This window comes from Pleurodeles waltl, chromosome 3_1 (assembly GCF_031143425.1).
Source record: "Pleurodeles waltl isolate 20211129_DDA chromosome 3_1, aPleWal1.hap1.20221129, whole genome shotgun sequence".
Taxonomy (NCBI): Eukaryota; Metazoa; Chordata; class Amphibia; order Caudata; family Salamandridae; genus Pleurodeles; species Pleurodeles waltl.
In genome coordinates, this window is record NC_090440.1 from 17,603,236 (window position 1) to 17,628,515 (window position 25,280).

Here is a 25,280-nt window from a genome sequence, read left to right on the forward strand (position 1 = left end):
CTGATACCTCCACACCCAGCTACCAGGGCTTGACTCACTTCAAAAGGTGATAACTCCACACCCAGCCACCAGGGCTTGACTCACTTCAAAGGGTGATAACTCCACCCCCCAGCCACCAGGGCTTGACTCACTCCAAAGGGTGAAATCTCCAACCCAGCCACCAGGGCTTGACTCACTTCAAAGGGTGATAACTCCACACCCCAGCCACCAGGGCTTGACTCACTTCAAACTCCACACACCAGCCATCAGGGCTTGACTCACTTCAAAGGGTGATAACTTCACACCCAGCCACCAGGCCTTGACTCACTTCAAAGGGTGATAACTCCACACCCCAGCAACAAGGGCTTGACTCACTTCAAACTCCACACAACAGCCACCAGGGCTTGACTCACTTCACACTCCACAGACCAGTCACCAGGGCTTGACTCACTTCAATGGGTGACAATTCCACACACCAGCCCCCAGTGCTTGACTCACTTCAAAGGGTGACAACTCCACCCCCCAGCCACCAGGGCTTGACTCACTTCAAACTCCACACACCAGCCACCAGGGCTTGACTCACTTCAAAGGGTGATAACTCCACACCCCAGCCACCAGGGCTTGACTCACTTCAAACTCCATACACTAGCCATCAGGGCTTGACTCATTTCAAAGGGTGATAACTTCATACCCAGCCGCCAGGGCTTGACTCACTTCAAAGGGTGGTAACTCCGCACCCCAGCAACAAGGGCTTGACTCACTTCAAACTCTACACACCAGCCACCAGGGCTTGACTCACTTCAAACTCCACACACCAGTCACCAGGGCCTGACTCACTTCAAAGGGTGACAATTCCACACACCAGCCCCCAGGGCTTGACTCACTTCAAAGGGTGAAAAATCCACCCCTCAGCCACCAGGGCTTGACTCACTTCAAAGGGTGAGAACTCCACCTCCCAGCCACCAGGGCTTGACTCACTTCAAACTCCACACACCAGCCACCAGGGCTTGACTCATTTCAAAGGGTGATAACTTCACACCCAGCCACCAGGGCTTGACTCACTTCAAACTCCACACACCAGCCACCAGGGCTTGACTCAGTTCAAACTCCACACACCAGCCACCAGGGCTTGACTCACTTCAAAGGGTGACAACTCCACACCCAGCCACCAGGGCTTGACTCACTTCAAAGGGTGATAACTCCACACCCCAGTCACCAGGGCTTGACTCACTTCAAAGGGTGACAAATCCACACACCAGCCCCCAGGGCTTGACTCACTTCAAAGAGTGATAACTCCAGCCCCCAGCCACCAGGGCTTGGCTCACTTCAAAGGGTGACAATTTCACACACCAGCCCCCAGGGCTTGACTCACTTCAAACTCCAAACACCAGCCACCAGGGCTTGACTCACTTCAAAGGGTGATAACTTCACACCCCAGCCACCAGGGCTTGACTCACTTCAAAGGGTGACAATTCCACACACCAGCCCCCAGGGCTTGATTCACTTCAAAGGGTGATAACTCCTGCCACCAGGGCTTGACTCACTTCAAAGAGTGATAACTCCAGCCCCCAGCCACCAGGGCTTGGCTCACTTCAAAGGGTGACAATTTCACACACCAGCCCCCAGGGCTTGACTCACTTAAAACTCCACACCCAAGCCACCAGGGCTTGACTCACTTCAAAGGGTGATAACTCCACACCCCAGCCACCAGGGCTTGACTCACTTCAAAGGGTGACAACTCCAACCCCCAGCCACCAGGGCTTGGCTCACTTCAAAGGGTGACAAATCCACCCCCAGCCACCAGGACTTGAATCACTTCAAACTCCACACACAAGCCATCAGGGCTTGACTCACTTCAAAGGGTGATAACTTCACACACCAGCCCCCAGGGTTTGACTCACTTCAAAGGGTGATAACTCTACACCCAGCCACCAGGGCTTGATTCACTTCAAAGGGTGATAACTCCACCCCCCAGCCACCAGGGCTTGACTCACTTCAAAGAGTGATAACTCCAACCCAGCCAACAGGGCTTGACTTACTTCAAAGGGTGATAACTCCACCCTCCAGCCACCAGGGCTTGGCTCACTTCAAAGGGTGATAACTCCACCCTCCAGCCACCAGGGCTTGACTCACTTAAAACTCCACACCCCAGCCACCAGGGCTTGACGCACTTCAAAGGGTGATAACTCCACACCCCAGCCACCAGGGCTTGACTCACTTCAAAGGGTGACAACTCCACCCCCGAGCCACCACGGCTTGGCTCACTTCAAAGGGTGACAAATCCACCCCCCAGCCACCAGGGCTTGACTCACTTCAAAGGGTGACAACTTCACACCCCAGCCACCAGGGCTTGATTCACTTCCAAGGGTGACAATTCCACACACCAGCCCCCAGGGCTTGACTCACTTCAAACTACACACACTAGCCACCAGGGCTTGACTCACTTCAAAGGGTGATATCTCCACACCCAGCCCCTAGGGCTTGACTCACTTCAAAGGCTGATACCTCCACACCCAGCTACCAGGGCTTGACTCACTTCAAAAGGTGATAACTCCACACCCAGCCACCAGGGCTTGATTCACTTCAAAGGGTGATAACTCCACCCCCCAGCCACCAGGGCTTGACTCACTTCAAAGGGTGAAATCTCCAACCCAGCCACCAGGGCTTGACTCACTTCAAAGGGTGATAACTCCACACCCCAGCCACCAGGGCTTGACTCACTTCAAACTCCACACACCAGCCATCAGGGCTTGACTCACTTCAAAGAGTGATAACTTCACACCCAGCCACCAGGCCTTGACTCACTTCAAAGGCTGATAACTCCACACCCCAGCAACAAGGGCTTGACTCACTTCAAACTCCACACAACAGCCACCAGGGCTTGACTCACTTCAAACTCCACACACCAGTCACCAGGGCTTGACTCACTTCAAAGGGTGACAATTCCACACACCAGCCCCCAGTGCTTGACTCACTTCAAAGGGTGACAACTCCACCCCCCAGCCACCAGGGCTTGACTCACTTCAAACTCCACACACCAGCCACCAGGGCTTGACTCACTTCAAAGGGTGATAACTCCACACCCCAGCCACCAGGGCTTGACTCACTTCAAACTCCATACACTAGCCATCAGGGCTTGACTCATTTCAAAGGGTGATAACTTCATACCCAGCCGCCAGGGCTTGACTCACTTCAAAGGGTGGTAACTCCGCACCCCAGCAACAAGGGCTTGACTCACTTCAAACTCTACACACCAGCCACCAGGGCTTGACTCACTTCAAACTCCACACACCAGTCACCAGGGCCTGACTCACTTCAAAGGGTGACAATTCCACACACCAGCCCCCAGGGCTTGACTAACTTCAAAGGGTGAAAAATCCACCCCTCAGCCACCAGGGCTTGACTCACTTCAAAGGGTGACAACTCCACCCCCCAGCCACCAGGGCTTGACTCTCTTCAAACTCCACACACCAGCCACCAGGGCTTGACTCATTTCAAAGGGTGATAACTTCACACCCAGCCACCAGGGCTTGACTCACTTCAAACTCCACACACCAGCCACCAGGGCTTGACTCACTTCAAACTCCACACACTAGCCACCAGGGCTTGACTCACTTCAAAGGGTGACAACTCCACACCCAGCCACCAGGGCTTGACTCACTTCAAAGGGTGATAACTCCACACCCCAGTCTCCAGGGCTTGACTCACTTCAAAGGGTGACAAATCCACACACCAGCCCCCAGGGCTTGATTCACTTCAAAGGGTGATAACTCCTGCCACCAGGGCTTGACTCACTTCAAAGAGTGATAACTCCAGCCCCCAGCCACCAGGGCTTGGCTCACTTCAAAGGGTGACAATTTCACACACCAGCCCCCAGGGCTTGACTCACTTCAAACTCCAAACACCAGCCACCAGGGCTTGACTCACTTCAAAGGGTGATAACTTCACACCCCAGTCACCAGGGCTTGACTCACTTCAAAGGGTGACAATTCCACACACCAGCCCCCAGGGCTTGATTCAGTTCAAAGGGTGATAACTCCTGCCACCAGGGCTTGACTCACTTCAAAGAGTGATAACTCCGGCCCCCAGCCACCAGGGCTTGACTCACTTCAAAGGGTGACAATTTCACACACCAGCCCCCAGGGCTTGACTCACTTAAAACTCCACACCCCAGCCACCAGGGCTTGACTCACTTCAAAGGGTGATAACTCCACACCCCAGCCACCAGGGCTTGACTCACTTCAAAGGGTGACAACTCCAACCCCCAGCCACCAGGGCTTGGCTCACTTCAAAGGGTGACAAATCCACCCCCAGCCACCAGGGCTTGACTCACTTCAAACTCCACACACCAGCCATCAGGGCTTGACTCACTTCAAAGGGTGATAACTTCACACCCAGCCACCAGGGCTTGACTCACTTCAAAGGGTGATACCTCCACACCCCAGCAACAAGGGCTTGACTCACTTCAAACTCCACACAACAGCCACCAGGGCTTGAATCACTTCAAACTCCACACACCAGTCACAAGGGCTTAACTCACTTCAAAGGGTGACAATTCCACACACCAAAACCCAGTGCTTGACTCACTTCAAAGGGTGACAACTCCACCCCCAGCCACCAGGGCTTGACTCACTTCAAACTCCACACACCAGCCACCAGGGCTTGACTCACTTCAAAGGGTGATAACTCCACACCCCAGCCACCAGGGCTTGACTCACTTCAAACTCCACACACCAGCCATCGGGGCTTGACTCACTTCAAAGGGTGATAACTCCAACCCAGCCACCAGGGCTTGACTCACTTCAAAGGGTGATAACTCCACACCCCAGCCACCAGGGCGTGACTCACTTCAAACTCCACACACCAGCCATCAGGGCTTGATTCACTTCAAACTCCACACACCAGCCACCAGGGCTCGACTCACTTCAAAGGGTGATAACTTCACACCCAGCCACCAGGGCTTTACTCACTTCAAAGGGTGATAACTCCACCCCCCAGCCACCAGGGCTTGACTCACTTCAAACTCCACACCAGCCACCAGGACTTGTTTCACTTCAAAGGTTGATAACTCCACACCCCAACCACCAGTGCTTGACTCACTTCAAAGGGTGCTGTCTCCACACTCAGCCCCCAGGCCTTGACTCACTTCTAAGGCTGATACCTCACACCCAGCCCCCAGGGCTTGACTCACTTCAAAGACTGGTACCTCCACACCCAGCCACCAGGGCTTGACCCACTTCAAAGGGTGACAACTCCACACCCCAGCCACCAGGGCTTGACTCTCTTCAAAGGGTGATAACTCCAACCCAGCCAACAGGGCTTGACTCACTTCAAAGGGTGATAACTCCACACCCCAGCCACCAGGGCTTGACTCACTTCAAACTCCACACCCCAGCCACCAGGGCTTGACTCACTTCAAAGGGTGAAAACACCACCCCACAGCCACCAGGGCTTGGCTCACTTCAAAGGGTGACAAATCCACCCCCCAGCCACCAGGGCTTGACTCACTTCAAACGGTGATAACTTCACACCCCAGCCCCCAGGGCTTGACTCACTTCAAAGGGTGACAATTCCACACACCAGCCAGCCCCCAGGGCTTGACTCACTTCAAACTCCACACACCAGCCACCAGGGCTTGACTCACTTCAAAGGGTGATATCTCAACAACCAGCCCCTAGGGTTTGACTCACTTCAAAGGCTGACACCTCCACACCCAGCCACCAGGGCTTGACTCACTTCAAAGGGTGACAAATCCACACACCAGCCCCCAGGGCTTGACTCACTTCAAACTCCACACACCAGCCATCAGGGCTTGACTCACTTCAAAGGGTGATAACTTCACACCCAGCCACCAGGGCTTGACTCACTTGAAAGGGTGATAACTCCACACCCCAGCAACAAGGGCTTGACTCACTTCAAAATCCACACACCAGCCACCAGGGCTTGACTCACTTCAAACTCCACACAGCAGCCACCAGGGCTTGACTCACTTCAAAGGGTGACAATTCCACACACCAGCACCCAGGGCTTGACTCACTTCAAAGGGTGACAAATCCACCCCCCAGCCACCAGGGCTTGACTCACTTCAAAGGGTGACAACTCCACCCCGCAGCCATCAGGGCTTGACTCACTTTAAACTCCACACACCAGCCAACAGGGCTCGACTCACTTCAAAGGGTGATAACTTCACACCCAGCCACCAGAGCTTGACTCACTTCAAAGGGTGATAACTCCACCCCCCAGCCACCAGGGCTTAACTCACTTCAAACTCCACACCAGCCACCAGGGCTTGACTCACTTCAAAGGGTGATAACTCCACACCCCAACCACCAGGGCTTGACTCAGTTCAAAGGGTGATATCTCCACACCCAGCCCCCAGGCCTTGACTCACTTCTAAGGCTGATACCTCCACACCCAGCCACCAGGGCTTGACTCACTTCAAAGGCTGAAAACTCCACACCCAGCCACCAGGGCTTGACTCACTTCAAAGGGTGATAACTCCACACCCCAGTCACCAGGGCTTGACTCACTTCAAAGGGTGACAAATCCACCCCCCAGCCACCAGGGCTTGACTCACTTCAAACTCCAAACACCAGCCACCAGGGCTTGACTCACTTCAAAGGGTGATAACTTCACACCCCAGCCACCAGGGCTTGACTCATTTCAAAGGGTGACAATTCCACACACCAGCCCCAGGGCTTGATTCACTTCAAAGGGTGATAACTCCTGCCACCAGGGCTTGACTCACTTCAAAGAGTGATAACTCCAGCCCCCAGCCACCAGGGCTTGGCTCACTTCAAAGGGTGACAACTCCACACCCCAGCCACCAGGGCTTGACTCACTTAAAACTCCACACCCCAGCCACCAGGGCTTGACTCACTTCAAAGGGTGATAACTCCACACCCCAGCCACCAGGGCTTGACTCACTTCAAAGGGTGACAACTCCAACCCCCAGCCACCAGGGCTTGGCTCACTTCAAAGGGTGACAAATCCACCCCCCAGCCACCAGGGCTTGACTCACTTCAAACTCCACACACCAGCCATCAGGGCTTGACTCACTTCAAAGGGTGATAACTTCACACCCAGCCACCAGGGCTTGACTCACTTCAAAGGGTGATAACTCCACACCCCAGCAACAAGGGCTTGACTCACGTCAAACTCCACACAACAGCCACCAGGGCTTGACTCACTTCAAACTCCACACACCAGTCACCAGGGCTTGACTCACTTCAAAGGGTGACAATTCCACACACCAGCCCCCAGTGCTTGATTCACTTCAAAGGGTGACAACTCCACCCCCCAGCCACCAGGGCTTGACTCACTTCAAACTCCACACACCAGCCACCAGGGCTTGACTCACTTCAAAGGGTGATAACTCCACACCCCAGCCACCAGGGCTTGACTCACTTCAAACTCCACACACCAGCCATCAGGGCTTGACTCACTTCAAAGGGTAATAACTCCAACCCAGCCACCAGGGCTTGACTCACTTCAAAGGGTGATAACTCCACACCCCAGCCACCAGGGCTTGACTCACTTCAAACTCCACACACCAGCCACCAGGGCTTGACTCACTTCAAACTCCACACACCAGCCACCAGGGCTCGACTCACTTCAAAGGGTGATAACTTCACACCCAGCCACCAGGGCTTGACTCACTTCAAAGGGTGATAACTCCACCCTCCAGCCACCAGGGCTTGACTCACTTCAAACTCCACACCAGCCACCAGGGCTTGACTCACTTCAAAGGTTGATAACTCCACACACCAACCACCAGGGCTTGTCTCACTTCAAAGGGTGATGTCTCCACACTCAGTCCCCGGACCTTGACTCACCTCTAAGGCTGATACCTCCACACCCAGCCACCAGGGCTTGACTCACTTCAAAGGCTGACAACTCCACACCCAGCCAGCAGGGCTTGACTCACTTCAAAGGGTGATAACTACACCCCCCCAGCCACCAGGGCTTGATTCACTTCAAAGAGTGATAACTTCAACCCAGCCACCAGGGCTTGACTCACTTCAAAGACTGGTACCTCCACACCCAGCCACCAGGGCTTGACCCACTTCAAAGGGTGACAATTCCACACCCCAGCCACCAGGGCTTGACTCACTTCAAAGGGTGATAACTCCAACCCAGCCAACAGGGATTGACTCACTTCAAAGGGTGAAAACTCCACACCCCAGCCACCAGGGCTTGACTCACTTCAAACTCCACACCCCAGCCACCAGGGCTTGACTCACTTCAAAGGGTGATAACTCCACACCCCAGCCACCAGGGCTTGACTCACTTCAAAGGGTGAAAACTCCACCCCCCAGTCACCAGGGCTTGGCTCACTTCAAAGGGTGACAAATCCACCCCCCAGCCACCAGGGCCTGACTCTCTTCAAAGGGTGATAACTTCACACCCCAGCCACCAGGGCTTGACTCACTTCAACGGGTGACAATTCCACACACCACCCAGCCCCCAGGGCTTGACTCACTTCAAACTCTACACACCAGCCACCAGGGCTTGACTCACTTCAACGGGTGATATCTCCACAACCAGCCCCTAGGGCTTGACTCACTTCAAAGGCTGACACCTCCACACCCAGCCACCAGGGCTTGACTCACTTCAAAGTGTGATAACTACACACCCAGCCACCGGGGCTTGATTCACTTCAAAGGGTGATAACTCCTCACCCCAGCCACCAGGGCTTGACTCACTTCAAACTCCACACACAAGCCATCAGGGCTTGACTCACTTCAAAGGGTGATAACTTCACACACCAGCCCCCAGGGCTTGACTCACTTCAAAGGGTGATAACTCCACACCCAGCCACCAGGGCTTGATTCACTTCAAAGGGTGATAACTCCACCCCCCAGCCACCAGGGCTTGACTCACTTCAAAGAGTGATAACTCCAACCCAGCCAACAGGGCTTGACTCACTTCAAAGGGTGATAACTCCACCACCCAGCCACCAGGGCTTGGCTCACTTCAAAGGGTGATAACTCCACCCCCCAGCCACCAGGGCTTGACTCACTTAAAACTCCACACCCCAGCCACCAGGGCTTGACGCACTTCAAAGGGTGACAACTCCACACCCCAGCCACCAGGGCTTGACTCACTTCAAAGGGTGACAACTCCACCCCCAAGCCACCAGGCCTTGGCTCACTTCAAAGGGTGACAAATCCACCCCCCAGCCACCAGGGCTTGACTCACTTCAAAGGGTGACAACTTCACTCCCCAGCCACCAGGGCTTGACTCACTTCAAAGGGTGACAATTCTACACACCAGCCCCCAGGGCTTGACTCACTTCAAACTACACACACCAGCCACCAGGGCTTGACTCACTTCAAAGGGTGATATCTCCACACCCAGTCCCTAGGGCTTGACTCACTTCAAAGGCTGATACCTCCACACCCAGCTACCAGGGCTTGACTGACTTCAAGAGGTGATAACTCCACACCCAGCCACCAGGGCTTGACTCACTTCAAAGGGTGATAACTCCACCCCCCAGCCACCAGGGCTTGACTCACTTCAAAGGGTGATAACTCGAACCCAGCCACCAGGGCTTGACTCACTTCAAAGGGTGATAACTCCACACCCCAGCCACCAGGGCTTGACTCACTTCAAACTCCACACACCAGCCATCAGGGCTTGACTCACTTCAAAGGGTGATAACTTCACACCCAGCCACCAGGCCTTGACTCACTTCAAAGGGTGACAACTCCACACCCCAGCAACAAGGGCTTGACTCACTTCAAACTCCACACAACAGCCACCAGGGCTTGACTCACTTCAAACTCCACACACCAGTCACCAGGGCTTGACTCACTTCAAAGGGTGACAATTCCACACACCAGCCCCCAGTGCTTGACTCACTTCAAAGGGTGACAACTCCACCCCCCAGCCACCAGGGCTTGACTCACTTCAAACTCCACACACCAGCCACCAGGGCTTGACTCACTTCAAAGGGTGATAACTCCACACCCCAGCCACCAGGGCTTGACTCACTTCAGACTCCACACACCAGCCATCAGGGCTTGACTCACTTCAAAGGGTGATAACTCCAACCCAGCCACCAGGGCTTGACTCACTTCAAAGGGTGATAACTCCACACCCCAGCCACCAGGGCTTGACTCACTTCAAACTCCACACACCAGCCATCAGGGCTTGACTCACTTCAAACTCCACACACCAGCCACCAGGGCTCGACTCACTTCAAAGGGTGATAACTTCACACCCAGCCATCAGGGCTTCACTCACTTCAAAGGGTGATAACTCCACCCCCCAGCCACCAGAGCTTGACTCACTTCAAACTCCACACCAGCCACCAGGGCTTGACTCACTTCAAAGGTTGATAACTCCACACCCCAACCACCAGGGCTTGACTCACTTCAAAGGGTGATGTCTCCACACTCAGCCCCCAGGCCTTGACTCACTTCTAAGGCTGATACCTCCACACCCAGCCACCAGGGCTTGACTCACTTCAAAGGCTGACAACTCCACACCCAGCCAGCAGGGCTTGAGTCACTTCAAAGGGTGATAACTCCACCTCCCAGCCACCAGGGCTTGATTCACTTCAAAGAGTGATAACTTCAACCCAGCCACCAGGGCTTGACTCACTTCAAACGGTGATAACTCCACACCCCAGCCACCAGGACTTGACTCACTTCAAACTCCATACCCCAGCCACCAGGGCTTGACTCACTTCAAAGGGTGATAACTCCACACCCCAGCCCCCAGGCCTTGACTCACTTCTAAGGTTGATTCCTCCACATCCAGCCACCAGGGCTTGACTCACTTCAAAGGCTGACAACTCCACACCCAGCCAGGAAGGCTTGACTCACTTCAAAGGGTGATAACTCCACCTCCCAGCCACCAGGGCTTGATTCACTTCAAAGAGTGATAACTTCAACCCAGCCACCAGGGCTTGACTCACTTCAAACGGTGATAACTCCACACCCCAGCCACCAGGGCTTGACTCACTTAAAACTCCACACCCCAGCCACCAGGGCTTGACGCACTTCAAAGGGTGACAACTCCACACCCCAGCCACCAGGGCTTGACTCACTTCAAAGGGTGACAACTCCACCCCCAAGCCACCAGGCCTTGGCTCACTTCAAAGGGTGACAAATCCACCCCCCAGCCACCAGGGCTTGACTCACTTCAAAGGGTGACAACTTCACTCGCCAGCCACCAGGGCTTGACTCACTTCAAAGGGTGACAATTCTACACACCAGCCCCCAGGGCTTGACTCACTTCAAACTACACACACCAGCCACCAGGGCTTGACTCACTTCAAAGGGTGATATCTCCACACCCAGTCCCTAGGGCTTGACTCACTTCAAAGGCTGATACCTCCACACCCAGCTACCAGGGCTTGACTGACTTCAAGAGGTGATAACTCCACACCCAGCCACCAGGGCTTGACTCACTTCAAAGGGTGATAACTCCACCCCCCAGCCACCAGGGCTTGACTCACTTCAAAGGGTGATAACTCGAACCCAGCCACCAGGGCTTGACTCACTTCAAAGGGTGATAACTCCACCCCCCAGCCACCAGGGCTTGACTCACTTCAAAGGGTGAAATCTCCAACCCAGCCACCAGGGCTTGACTCACTTCAAAGGGTGATAACTCCACACCCCAGCCACCAGGGCTTGACTCACTTCAAACTCCACACACCAGCCATCAGGGCTTGACTCACTTCAAAGGGTGATAACTTCACACCCAGCCACCAGGCCTTGACTCACTTCAAAGGGTGATAACTCCACACCCCAGCAACAAGGGCTTGACTCACTTCAAACTCCACACAACAGCCACCAGGGTTTGACTCACTTCACACTCCACACACCAGTCACCAGGGCTTGACTCACTTCAATGGGTGACAATTCCACACACCAGCCCCCAGTGCTTGACTCACTTCAAAGGGTGACAACTCCACCCCCCAGCCACCAGGGCTTGACTCACTTCAAACTCCACACACCAGCCACCAGGGCTTGACTCACTTCAAAGGGTGATAACTCCACACCCCAGCCACCAGGGCTTGACTCACTTCAAACTCCATACACTAGCCATCAGGGCTTGACTCATTTCAAAGGGTGATAACTTCATACCCAGCCGCCAGGGCTTGACTCACTTCAAAGGGTGGTAACTCCGCACCCCAGCAACAAGGGCTTGACTCACTTCAAACTCTACACACCAGCCACCAGGGCTTGACTCACTTCAAACTCCACACACCAGTCACCAGGGCCTGACTCACTTCAAAGGGTGACAATTCCACACACCAGCCCCCAGGGCTTGACTCACTTCAAAGGGTGAAAAATCCACCCCTCAGCCACCAGGGCTTGACTCACTTCAAAGGGTGACAACTCCACCTCCCAGCCACCAGGGCTTGACTCACTTCAAACTCCACACACCAGCCACCAGGGCTTGACTCATTTCAAAGGGTGATAACTTCACACCCAGCCACCAGGGCTTGACTCACTTCAAACTCCACACACCAGCCACCAGGGCTTGACTCACTTCAAACTCCACACACCAGCCACCAGGGCTTGACTCACTTCAAAGGGTGACAACTCCACACCCAGCCACCAGGGCTTGACTCACTTCAAAGGGTGATAACTCCACACCCCAGCCCCCAGGGCTTGATTCACTTCAAAGGGTGATAACTCCTGCCACCAGGGCTTGACTCACTTCAAAGAGTGATAACTCCAGCCCCCAGCCACCAGGGCTTGGCTCACTTCAAAGGGTGACAATTTCACACACCAGCCCCCAGGGCTTGACTCACTTCAAACTCCAAACACCAGCCACCAGGGCTTGACTCACTTCAAAGGGCGATAACTTCACACCCCAGCCACCAGGGCTTGACTCACTTCAAAGGGTGACAATTCCACACACCAGCCCCCAGGGCTTGATTCACTTCAAAGGGTGATAACTCCTGCCACCAGGGCTTGACTCACTTCAAACTCCAAACACCAGCCACCAGGGCTTGACTCACTTCAAAGGGCGATAACTTCACACCCCAGCCACCAGGGCTTGACTCCCTTCAAAGGGTGACAATTCCACACACCAGCCCCCAGGGCTTGATTCACTTCAAAGGGTGATAACTCCTGCCACCAGGGCTTGACTCACTTCAAAGAGTGATAACTCCAGCCCCCAGCCACCAGGGCTTGGCTCACTTCAAAGGGTGACAATTTCACACACCAGCCCCCAGGGCTTGACTCACTTAAAACTCCACACCCAAGCCACCAGGGCTTGACTCACTTCAAAGGGTGATAACTCCACACCCCAGCCACCAGGGCTTGATTCACTTCAAAGGGTGACAACTCCAACCCCCAGCCACCAGGGCTTGGCTCACTTCAAAGGGTGACAAATCCACCCCCAGCCACCAGGGCTTGAATCACTTCAAACTCCACACACAAGCCATCAGGGCTTGACTCACTTCAAAGGGTGATAACTTCACACACCAGCCGCCAGGGTTTGACTCACTTCAAAGGGTGATAACTCTACACCCAGCCACCAGGGCTTGATTCACTTCAAAGGGTGATAACTCCACCCCCCAGCCACCAGGGCTTGACTCACTTCAAAGAGTGATAACTCCAACCCAGCCAACAGGGCTTGACTTACTTCAAAGGGTGATAACTCCACCCTCCAGCCACCAGGGCTTGGCTCACTTCAAAGGGTGATAACTCCACCCCCCAGCCACCAGGGCTTGACTCACTTAAAACTCCACACCCCAGCCACCAGGGCTTGACGCACTTCAAAGGGTGATAACTCCACACCCCAGCCACCAGGGCTTGACTCACTTCAAAGGGTGACAACTCCACCCCCGAGCCACCACGGCTTGGCTCACTTCAAAGGGTGACAAATCCACCCCCCAGCCACCAGGGCTTGACTCACTTCAAAGGGTGACAACTTCACACCCCAGCCACCAGGGCTTGATTCACTTCCAAGGGTGACAATTCCACACACCAGCCCCCAGGGCTTGACTCACTTCAAACTACACACACCAGCCACCAGGGCTTGACTCACTTCAAAGGGTGATATCTCCACACCCAGCCCCTAGGGCTTGACTCACTTCAAAGGCTGATACCTCCACACCCAGCTACCAGGGCTTGACTCACTTCAAAAGGTGATAACTCCACACCCAGCCACCAGGGCTTGATTCACTTCAAAGGGTGATAACTCCACCCCCCAGCCACCAGGGCTTGACTCACTTCAAAGGGTGAAATCTCCAACCCAGCCACCAGGGCTTGACTCACTTCAAAGGGTGATAACTCCACACCCCAGCCACCAGGGCTTGACTCACTTCAAACTCCACACACCAGCCATCAGGGCTTGACTCACTTCAAAGAGTGATAACTTCACACCCAGCCACCAGGCCTTGACTCACATCAAAGGGTGATAACTCCACACCCCAGCAACAAGGGCTTGACTCACTTCAAACTCCACACAACAGCCACCAGGGCTTGACTCACTTCAAACTCCACACACCAGTCACCAGGGCTTGACTCACTTCAAAGGGTGACAATTCCACACACCAGCCCCCAGTGCTTGACTCACTTCAAAGGGTGACAACTCCACCCCCCAGCCACCAGGGCTTGACTCACTTCAAACTCCACACACCAGCCACCAGGGCTTGACTCACTTCAAAGGGTGATAACTCCACACCCCAGCCACCAGGGCTTGACTCACTTCAAACTCCATACACTAGCCATCAGGGCTTGACTCATTTCAAAGGGTGATAACTTCATACCCAGCCGCCAGGGCTTGACTCACTTCAAAGGGTGGTAACTCCGCACCCCAGCAACAAGGGCTTGACTCATTTCAAACTCTACACACCAGCCACCAGGGCTTGACTCACTTCAAACTCCACACACCAGTCACCAGGGCCTGACTCACTTCAAAGGGTGACAATTCCACACACCAGCCCCCAGGGCTTGACTCACTTCAAAGGGTGAAAAATCCACCCCTCAGCCACCAGGGCTTGACTCACTTCAAAGGGTGACAACTCCACCCCCCAGCCACCAGGGCTTGACTCCCTTCAAACTCCACACACCAGCCACCAGGGCTTGACTCACTTCAAACTCCACACACCAGCCACCAGGGCTTGACTCACTTCAAACTCCACACACCAGCCAACAGGGCTTGACTCACTTCAAAGGGTGACAACTCCACACCCAGCCACCAGGGCTTGACTCACTTCAAAGGGTGATAACTCCACACCCCAGTCACCAGGGCTTGACTCACTTCAAAGGGTGACAAATCCACACACCAGCCCCCAGGGCTTGATTCACTTCAAAGGGTGATAACTCCTGCCACCAGGGCTTGACTCACTTCAAAGAGTGATAACTCCAGCCCCCAGCCACCAGGGCTTGGCTCACTTCAAAGGGTGACAATTTCACACACCAGCCCCCAGGGCTTGACTCACTTCAAACTCCAAACACCAGCCACCAGGGCTTGACTCACTTCAAAGGGTGATAACTTCACACCCCAGTCACCAGGGCTTGACTCACTTCAAAGGGTGACAATTCCACACACCAGCCCCCAGGGCTTGATTCAGTTCAAAGGGTGATAACTCCTGCCACCAGGGCTTGACTCACTTCAAAGAGTGATAACTCCAGCCCCCAGCCACCAGGGCTTGACTCACTTCAAAGGGTGACAATTTCACACACCAGCCCCCAGGGCTTGACTCACTTAAAACTCCACACCCCAGCCACCAGGGCTTGACTCACTTCAAAGGGTGATAACTCCACACCCCAGCCACCAGGGCTTGACTCACTTCAAAGGGTGATAACTCCAACCCCCAGCCACCAGGGCTTGGCTCACTTCAAAGGGTGACAAATCCACCCCCAGCCACCAGGGCTTGACTCACTTCAAACTCCACACACCAGCCATCAGGGCTTGACTCACTTCAAAGGGTGATAACTTCACACCCAGCCACCAGGGCTTGACTCACTTCAAAGGGTGATACCTCCACACCCCAGCAACAAGGGCTTGACTCACTTCAAACTCCACACAACAGCCACCAGGGCTTGAATCACTTCAAACTCCACACACCAGTCACAAGGGCTTAACTCACTTCAAAGGGTGACAATTCCACACACCAAAACCCAGTGCTTGACTCACTTCAAAGGGTGACAACTCCACCCCCAGCCACCAGGGCTTGACTCACTTCAAACTCCACACACCAGCCACCAGGGCTTGACTCACTTCAAAGGGTGATAACTCCACACCCCAGCCACCAGGGCTTGACTCACTTCAAACTCCACACACCAGCCATCGGGGCTTGACTCACTTCAAAGGGTGATAACTCCAACCCAGCCACCAGGACTTGACTCACTTCAAAGGGTGATAACTCCACACCCCAGCCACCAGGGCGTGACTCACTTCAAACTCCACACACCAGCCATCAGGGCTTGATTCACTTCAAACTCCACACACCAGCCACCAGGGCTCGACTCACTTCAAAGGGTGATAACTTCACACCCAGCCACCAGGGCTTTACTCACTTCAAAGGGTGATAACTCCACCCCCCAGCCACCAGGGCTTGACTCACTTCAAACTCCACACCAGCCACCAGGGCTTGTTTCACTTCAAAGGTTGATAACTCCACACCCCAACCACCAGCGCTTGACTCACTTCAAAGGGTGCTGTCTCCACACTCAGCCCCCAGGCCTTGACTCACTTCTAAGGCTGATACCTCACACCCAGCCCCCAGGGCTTGACTCACTTCAAAGACTGGTACCTCCACACCCAGCCACCAGGGCTTGACCCACTTCAAAGGGTGACAACTCCACACCCCAGCCACCAGGGCTTGACTCTCTTCAAAGGGTGATAACTCCAACCCAGCCAACAGGGCTTGACTCACTTCAAAGGGTGATAACTCCACACCCCAGCCACCAGGGCTTGACTCACTTCAAACTCCACACCCCAGCCACCAGGGCTTGACTCACTTCAAAGGGTGAAAACACCACCCCACAGCCACCAGGGCTTGGCTCACTTCAAAGGGTGACAAATCCACCCCCCAGCCACCAGGGCTTGACTCACTTCAAACGGTGATAACTTCACACCCCAGCCCCCAGGGCTTGACTCACTTCAAAGGGTGACAATTCCACACACCAGCCAGCCCCCAGGGCTTGACTCACTTCAAACTCCACACACCAGCCACCAGGGCTTGACTCACTTCAAAGGGTGATATCTCAACAACCAGCCCCTAGGGTTTGACTCACTTCAAAGGCTGACACCTCCACACCCAGCCACCAGGGCTTGACTCACTTCAAAGGGTGACAAATCCACACACCAGCCCCCAGGGCTTGACTCACTTCAAACTCCACACACCAGCCATCAGGGCTTGACTCACTTGAAAGGGTGATAACTTCACACCCAGCCACCAGGGCTTGACTCACTTGAAAGGGTGATAACTCCACACCCCAGCAACAAGGGCTTGACTCACTTCAAACTCCACACACCAGCCACCAGGGCTTGACTCACTTCAAACTCCACACAGCAGCCACCAGGGCTTGACTCACTTCAAAGGGTGACAATTCCACACACCAGCACCCAGGGCTTGACTCACTTCAAAGGGTGACAAATCCACCCCCCAGCCACCAGGGCTTGACTCACTTCAAAGGGTGACAACTCCACCCCGCAGCCATCAGGGCTTGACTCACTTTAAACTCCACACACCAGCCAACAGGGCTCGACTCACTTCAAAGGGTGATAACTTCACACCCAGCCACCAGAGCTTGACTCACTTCAAAGGGTGATAACTCCACCCCCAGCCACCAGGGCTTAACTCACTTCAAACTCCACACCAGCCACCAGGGCTTGACTCACTTCAAAGGGTGATAACTCCACACCCCAACCACCAGGGCTTGACTCAGTTCAAAGGGTGATATCTCCACACCCAGCCCCCAGGCCTTGACTCACTTCTAAGGCTGATACCTCCACACCCAGCCACCAGGGCTTGACTCACTTCAAAGGCTGACAACTCCATACCCAGCCACCAGGGCTTGACTCACTTCAAAGGGTGATAACTCCACACCCCAGTCACCAGGGCTTGACTCACTTCAAAGGGTGACAAATCCACCCCCCAGCCACCAGGGCTTGACTCACTTCAAACTCCAAACACCAGCCACCAGGGCTTGACTCACTTCAAAGGGTGATAACTTCACACCCCAGCCACCAGGGCTTGACTCACTTCAAAGGGTGACAATTCCACACACCAGCCCCAGGGCTTGATTCACTTCAAAGGGTGATAACTCCTGCCACCAGGGCTTGACTCACTTCAAAGAGTGATAACTCCAGCCCCCAGCCACCAGGGCTTGGCTCACTTCAAAGGGTGACAACTCCACACCCCAGCCACCAGGGCTTGACTCACTTAAAACTCCACACCCCAGCCACCAGGGCTTGACTCACTTCAAAGGGTGATAACTCCACACCCCAGCCACCAGGGCTTGACTCACTTCAAAGGGTGACAACTCCAACCCCCAGCCACCAGGGCTTGGCTCACTTCAAAGGGTGACAAATCCACCCCCCAGCCACCAGGGCTTGACTCACTTCAAACTCCACACACCAGCCATCAGGGCTTGACTCACTTCAAAGGGTGATAACTTCATACCCAGCCACCAGGGCTTGACTCACTTCAAAGGGTGATAACTCCACACCCCAGCAACAAGGGCTTGACTCACGTCAAACTCCACACAACAGCCACCAGGGCTTGACTCACTTCAAACTCCACACACCAGTCACCAGGGCTTGACTCACTTCAAAGGGTGACAATTCCACACACCAGCCCCCAGTGCTTGACTCACTTCAAAGGGTGACAACTCCACCCCCCAGCCACCAGGGCTTGACTCACTTCAAACTCCACACACCAGCCACCAGGGCTTGACTCACTTCAAAGGGTGATAACTCCACACCCCAGCCACCAGGGCTTGACTCACTTCAAACTCCACACACCAGCCATCAGGGCTTGACTCACTTCAAAGGGTGATAACTCCAACCCAGCCACCAGGGCTTGACTCACTTCAAAGGGTGATAACTCCACACCCCAGCCACCAGGGCTTGACTCACTTCAAACTCCACACACCAGCCACCAGGGCTTGACTCACTTCAAACTCCACACACCAGCCACCAGGGCTCGACTCACTTCAAAGGGTGATAACTTCACACCCAGCCACCAGGGCTTGACTCACTTCAAAGGGTGATAACTCCACCCTCCAGCCACCAGGGCTTGACTCACTTCAAACTCCACACCAGCCACCAGGGCTTGACTCACTTCAAAGGTTGATAACTCCACACACCAACCACCAGGGCTTGTCTCACTTCAAAGGGTGATGTCTCCACACTCAGTCCCCGGACCTTGACTCACCTCTAAGGCTGATACCTCCACACCCAGCCACCAGGGCTTGACTCACTTCAAAGGCTGACAACTCCACACCCAGCCAGCAGGGCTTGACTCACTTCAAAGGGTGATAACTCCACCCCCCCAGCCACCAGGGCTTGATTCACTTCAAAGAGTGATAACTTCAACCCAGCCACCAGGGCTTGACTCACTTCAAAGACTGGTACCTCCACACCCAGCCACCAGGGCTTGACCCACTTCAAAGGGTGACAATTCCACACCCCAGCCACCAGGGCTTGACTCACTTCAAAGGGTGATAACTCCAACCCAGCCAACAGGGATTGACTCACTTCAAAGGGTGAAAACTCCACACCCCAGCCACCAGGGCTTGACTCACTTCAAACTCCACACCCCAGCCACCAGGGCTTGACTCACTTCAAAGGGTGATAACTCCACACCCCAGCCACCAGGGCTTGACTCACTTCAAAGGGTGAAAACTCCACCCCCCAGTCACCAGGGCTTGACTCACTTCAAAGGGTGACAAATCCACCCCCCAGCCACCAGGGCCTGACTCTCTTCAAAGGGTGATAACTTCACACCCCAGCCACCAGGGCTTGACTCACTTCAACGGGTGACAATTCCACACACCACCCAGCCCCCAGGGCTTGACTCACTTCAAACTCTACACACCAGCCACCAGGGCTTGACTCACTTCAACGGGTGATATCTCCACAACCAGCCCCTAGGGCTTGACTCACTTCAAAGGCTGACACCTCCACACCCAGCCACCAGGGCTTGACTCACTTCAAGGTGTGATAACTACACACCCAGCCACCGGGGCTTGATTCACTTCAAAGGGTGATAACTCCTCACCCCAGCCACCAGGGCTTGACTCACTTCAAACTCCACACACAAGCCATCAGGGCTTGACTCACTTCAAAGGGTGATAACTTCACACACCAGCCCCCAGGGCTTGACTCACTTCAAAGGGTGATAACTCCACACCCAGCCACCAGGGCTTGATTCACTTCAAAGGGTGATAACTCCACCCCCCAGCCACCAGGGCTTGACTCACTTCAAAGAGTGATAACTCCAACCCAGCCAACAGGGCTTGACTCACTTCAAAGGGTGATAACTCCACCCCCCAGCCACCAGGGCTTGGCTCACTTCAAAGGGTGATAACTCCACCCCCCAGCCACCAGGGCTTGACTCACTTAAAACTCCACACCCCAGCCACCAGGGCTTGACGCACTTCAAAGGGTGACAACTCCACTCCCCAGCCACCAGGGCTTGACTCACTTCAAAGGGTGACAATTCTACACACCAGCCCCCAGGGCTTGACTCACTTCAAACTACACACACCAGCCACCAGGGCTTGACTCACTTCAAAGGGTGATATATCTACACCCAGTCCCTAGGGCTTGACTCACTTCAAAGGCTGATACCTCCACACCCAGCTACCAGGGCTTGACTGACTTCAAGAGGTGATAACTCCACACCCAGCCACCAGGGCTTGACTCACTTCAAAGGGTGATAACTCCACCCCCCAGCCACCAGGGCTTGACTCACTTCAAAGGGTGATAACTCGAACCCAGCCACCAGGGCTTGACTCACTTCAAAGGGTGATAACTCCACACCCCAGCCACCAGGGCTTGACTCACTTCAAACTCCACACACCAGCCATCAGGGCTTGACTCACTTCAAAAGGTGATAACTTCACACCCAGCCACCAGGCCTTGACTCACTTCAAAGGGTGACAACTCCACACCCCAGCAACAAGGGCTTGACTCACTTCAAACTCCACACAACAGCCACCAGGGCTTGACTCACTTCAAACTCCACACACCAGTCACCAGGGCTTGACTCACTTCAAAGGGTGACAATTCCACACACCAGCCCCCAGTGCTTGACTCACTTCAAAGGGTGACAACTCCACCCCCCAGCCACCAGGGCTTGACTCACTTCAAACTCCACACACCAGCCACCAGGGCTTGACTCACTTCAAAGGGTGATAACTCCACACCCCAGCCACCAGGGCTTGACTCACTTCAGACTCCACACACCAGCCATCAGGGCTTGACTCACTTCAAAGGGTGATAACTCCAACCCAGCCACCAGGGCTTGACTCACTTCAAAGGGTGATAACTCCACACCCCAGCCACCAGGGCTTGACTCACTTCAAACTCCACACACCAGCCATCAGGGCTTGACTCACTTCAAAGGGTGATAACTTCACACCCAGCCATCAGGGCTTCACTCACTTCAAAGGGTGATAACTCCACACCCCAGCCCCCAGGCCTTGACTCACTTCTAAGGTTGATTCCTCCACACCCAGCCACCAGGGCTTGACTCACTTCAAAGGCTGACAACTCCACACCCAGCCAGGAAGGCTTGACTCACTTCAAAGGGTGATAACTCCACCTCCCAGCCACCAGGGCTTGATTCACTTCAAAGAGTGATAACTTCAACCCAGCCACCAGGGCTTGACTCACTTCAAACGGTGATAACTCCACACCCCAGCCACCAGGGCTTGACTCACTTAAAACTCCACACCCCAGCCACCAGGGCTTGACGCACTTCAAAAGGTGACAACTCCACACCCCAGCCACCAGGGCTTGACTCACTTCAAAGGGTGACAACTCCACCCCCAAGCCACCAGGCCTTGGCTCACTTCAAAGGGTGACAAATCCACCCCCCAGCCACCAGGGCTTGACTCACTTCAAAGGGTGACAACTTCACTCCCCAGCCACCAGGGCTTGACTCACTTCAAAGGGTGACAATTCTACACACCAGCCCCCAGGGCTTGACTCACTTCAAACTACACACACCAGCCACCAGGGCTTGACTCACTTCAAAGGGTGATATCTCCACACCCAGTCCCTAGGGCTTGACTCACTTCAAAGGCTGATACCTCCACACCCAGCTACCAGGGCTTCACTGACTTCAAGAGGTGATAACTCCACACCCAGCCACCAGGGCTTGACTCACTTCAAAGGGTGATAACTCCACCCCCCAGCCACCAGGGCTTGACTCACTTCAAAGGGTGATAACTCGAACCCAGCCACCAGGGCTTGACTCACTTCAAAGGGTGATAACTCCACACCCCAGCCACCAGGGCTTGACTCACTTCAAACTCCACACACCAGCCATCAGGGCTTGACTCACTTCAAAGGGTGATAACTTCACACCCAGCCACCAGGCCTTGACTCACTTCAAAGGGTGACAACTCCACACCCCAGCAACAAGGGCTTGACTCACTTCAAACTCCACACAACAGCCACCAGGGCTTGACTCACTTCAAACTCCACACACTAGTCACCAGGGCTTGACTCACTTCAAAGGGTGACAATTCCACACACCAGCCCCCAGTGCTTGACTCACTTCAAAGGGTGACAACTCCACCCCCCAGCCACCAGGGCTTGACTCACTTCAAACTCCACACACCAGCCACCAGGGCTTGACTCACTTCAAAGGGTGATAAATCCACACCCCAGCCACCAGGGCTTGACTCACTTCAGACTCCACACACCAGCCATCAGGGCTTGATTCACTTCAAAGGGTGATAACTCCAACCCAGCCACCAGGGCTTGACTCACTTCAAAGGGTGATAACTCCACACCCCAGCCACCAGGGCTTGACTCACTTCAAACTCCACACACCAGCCATCAGGGCTTGACTCACTTCAAACTCCACACACCAGCCACCAGGGCTCGACTCACTTCAAAGGGTGATAACTTCACACCCAGCCATCAGGGCTTCACTCACTTCAAAGGGTGATAACTCCACCCCCCAGCCACCAGGGCTTGACTCACTTCAAACTCCACACCAGCCACCAGGGCTTGACTCACTTCAAAGGTTGATAACTCCACACCCCAACCACCAGGGCTTGACTCACTTCAAAGGGTGATGTCTCCACACTCAGCCCCCAGGCCTTGACTCACTTCTAAGGCTGATACCTCCACACCCAGCCACCAGGGCTTGACTCACTTCAAAGGCTGACAACTCCACACCCAGCCAGCAGGGCTTGACTCACTTCAAAGGGTGATAACTCCACCTCCCAGCCACCAGGGCTTGATTCACTTCAAAGAGTGATAACTTCAACCCAGCCACCAGGGCTTGACTCACTTCAAACGGTGATAACTCCACACCCCAGCCACCAGGACTTGACTCACTTCAAACTCCATACCCCAGCCACCAGGGCTTGACTCACTTCAAAGGGTGATAACTCCACACCCCAGCCCCCAGGCCTTGACTCACTTCTAAGGATGATACCTCCACACCCAGCCACCAGGGCTTGACTCACTTCAAAGGCTGACAACTCCACACCCAGCCAGGAAGGCTTGACTCACTTCAAAGGGTGATAACTCCACCTCCCAGCCACCAGGGCTTGATTCACTTCAAAGAGTGATAACTTCAACCCAGCCACCAGGGCTTGACTCACTTCAAACGGTGATAACTCCACACCACAGCCACCAGGACTTGACTCACTTCAAATTCCATACCCCAGCCACCAGGGCTTGACTCACTTCAAAGGGTGATAACTCCACACCCCAGCCACCAGGGCTTGACTCACTTCAAAGGGTGACAACTCCACCCCCCAGCCACCAGGGCTTGACTCACTTCAAACTCCAAACACCAGCCACCAGGGCTTGACTCACTTCAAAGGGTGATAACTTCACACACCAGCCACCAGGGCTTGACTCACTTCAAAGGGTGACAATTCCACACACCAGCCCCCAGGGCTTGACTCACTTCAAAGGGTGATAACTCCACACCCAGGCACCAGGGCTTGATTCACTTCAAAGGGTGATAACTCCACCCCCCAGCCACCAGGGCTTGACTCACTTCAAAGAGTGATAACTCCAACCCAGCCAACAGGGCTTCACTCACTTCAAAGGGTGATAACTCCACCCCCCCAGCCACCAGGGCTTGGCTCACTTCAAAGGGTGATAACTCCACCCCCCAGCCACCAGGGCTTGACTCACTTAAAACTCCACACCCCAGCCACCAGGGCTTGACTCACTTCAAAGGGTGATAACTCCACACCCCAGCCTCCAGGGCTTGACTCACTTCAAAGGGTGACAACTCCACCCCCCAGCCACCAGGGCTTGGCTCACTTCAAAGGGTGACAAATCCACCCCCCAGCCACCAGGGCTTGACTCACTTCAAAGGGTGATAACTTCATACCCCAGCCACCAGGGCTTGACTCACTTCAAAGGGTGACAATTTCACACACCAGCCCCCAGGGCTTGACTCACTTCAAACTACACACACCAGCCACCAGGGCTTGACTCACTTCAAAGGGTGACAACTCCACCCCCCAGCCACCAGGGCTTGACTCACTTCAAACTCCACACACCAGCCACCAGGGCTTGACTCACTTCAAAGGGTGATAACTCCACACCCCAGCCACCAGGGCTTGACTCACTTCAGACTCCACACACCAGCCATCAGGGCTTGACTCACTTCAAAGGGTGATAACTCCAACCCAGCCACCAGGGCTTGACTCACTTCAAAGGGTGATAACTCCACACCCCAGCCACCAGGGCTTGACTCACTTCAAACTCCACACACCAGCCATCAGGGCTTGACTCACTTCAAAGGGTGATAACTCCAACCCAGCCACCAGGGCTTGACTCACTTCAAAGGGTGATAACTCCACACCCCAGCCACCAGGGCTTGACTCACTTCAAACTCCACACACCAGCCATCAGGGCTTGATTCACTTCAAACTCCACACACCAGCCACCAGGGCTCGACTCACTTCAAAGGGTGATAACTTCACACCCAGCCACCAGGGCTTTACTCACTTCAAACGGTGATAACTCCACACCCCAGCCACCAGGGCTTGACTCACTTAAAACTCCACACCCCAGCCACCAGGGCTTGACGCACTTCAAAGGGTGACAACTCCACACCCCAGCCACCAGGGCTTGACTCACTTCAAAGGGTGACAACTCCACCCCCA